The sequence below is a fragment of the Corvus brachyrhynchos genome, unplaced genomic scaffold, assembly GCF_000691975.1.
Source record: "Corvus brachyrhynchos isolate BGI_N302 unplaced genomic scaffold, ASM69197v1 scaffold212, whole genome shotgun sequence".
Taxonomy (NCBI): Eukaryota; Metazoa; Chordata; class Aves; order Passeriformes; family Corvidae; genus Corvus; species Corvus brachyrhynchos.
Genome location: NW_008236768.1, coordinates 103,579 through 105,622, shown reverse-complemented (window position 1 = coordinate 105,622; position 2,044 = coordinate 103,579).

Below are 2,044 nucleotides of genomic sequence, written 5' to 3'. Positions count from 1 at the left end.
CAGGAATTGGGTGGAAATGCAGGAGAACGGGGATGAATCCTGGCTGGGCCCTCTCCCAGTTATCCCAGCAGCGTTCCCGACGTTTTCCCGGTGTTTTCCCGGTGTTTGTGGGCCCTGCTGTAAATCCAGGAATCCCTGGAATGAGCCGGATCCGGGATGATCCCGAGGCCCCCTCTGGTTTTCTATATTAGAAGGATTTTTAAATAAAGTGGAATTTTACTTCTTCTACACCAGAATTCCGTTAGTTTTTCCCAGATTTCCCCGCTTGGAATGGCCGCCTTGGGAGCTGCTGGAAATCTGGGATAACTCAGGATTTTATGGATGCATCAAACACCTGGAATTGGGGGTGGTTTTTTGTTTTTTCCCATGGATTCGACTCTGTTTAATCATCCTGGATCTGCTTCCATGGAAAATTCCTCCTTGTGCCTTTTATTCCCAAATTTTCCAGCAGCTTACATTTAAAATTCCAAGAAAACGGAATGAATTCCCAAATTAAACCTGGCAAAAAACCCACGAAATCCAAACCTGAACTGCGGAATTCCCAAATCCACCTGAGCTCCTCCCTGGAATTTCATCCCAGCAGGTTCTGCTCCAAAAAACCGGGAATTTGATCCCAACTGGGAGCTTCCTTTTTGCTGGGAATTCCCCATGGAAGCTGCAGATCCTTCCCTGGAGGAAAATGGAGCTGTCCCAGCTGCTCCTCCTGGATTCCCTCCGGAATTTCTGTGGGAAGCACCGGAATTCCCAGCGCAGCTTCGCTCCAGAGCCGATTTCCCTTGGATTTCACTGCTAAAGCAAAAGGAAAACTTTGGAAGTTCCTTTTTCCCGACTTTTCCCGGCTGATCCCACTTGGTTGGAAGCCTCAAAATGATGGAAGAAACGCGGAATTCCGTGGATTTTTCGGGAATCAAGCACAGCAAGGGAAGCAGCTTGGGATGTGTTCCCTGTGGATGTTCCCTATGGATTCAAGGATTCTTCCCAAGGATCCCAGCCCTTCGTGGATCACCAGAAAGTTGGGAATGCTGAGCTGGAGCTGGCAGCTTTTTGGGATCGTTCCCTGAGCCAGAGGGAGCTGGAATTGTCCCGTGCAGGAAATCCTGGAATGGTTTGGGATGGAAGGAGCTTCGGGATCATCCCATTCCAACCTTCCCATGATCCCAGCCTGGCCTGGGACATTGCAGGGATCCAGGGGCAGCCACAGCTTCTCTGGGAATTCCAGCCCAGCCAGGAATTCCTTCCCAAATTCCCCTTTTCCCAGTTTTCCCAGTGTTACTCCCATCCCTCCATCCCTTGTCCGGACTCCCAGGAGGCGTTCCCCAGAAACTGGGAATCTTTATGGAGTGGAAAAGTTGGGATTTCCCTGCCTGGATCCATGTGGAGAGGGAGGGAGGAGAACTGGGAGCTCTGGATTCCGGCTCTGGCTCTTTGCTTGGAAAAAAAACCCCCTGGATTTGGTGCCTTCCCTGCGCTGGGAAAATGGGAATGATGATCCATTTGTGCTCAGGATTGGGAATGATCAGCGTTATCCCGCTGGGAATCAGCCGGGAGCAGCTCCCAGCTATCCTGAGTGGAAGCACAGCTGATCCCAGGAACCTCCCATGGAAAAGAACTGAGGCAAGATCCAGTCCCAGAAAAAAACTGGAGAAGAACCGAGGGAAGATCTGTGCCGGCATTCAAAATTCCCAGCACTTTATTTCAACTTCCTTCTCCCAGGATTTTTCTTTCTCTCACTCCCAGGTGCCCAAAAACGCTGGATCAGGAATTCCCGAGCTTTCCAGCAGGCTCGGGGCTGGAATGAGAACGGGTTTTGTGGGAATCCAGGGAGTTGATGGAAGAAAATTCCTTTTATTCATTCCTTTGTTCCCGGCTCCAAGGCTGGACCGGGCGGGTTCGGCTCATCCCTGGAATTCCAGGGGTTAAATCCATGCGGGAAATGCCGGCGGGAACGATCCCAAAGGTCAAATCCCTGCGGGAATGATCCCGGCGGGAGCGGCCGGACCGGCCCGGGCACCTCTGACCCAGATTGGCCCCTGAGGCACCGACC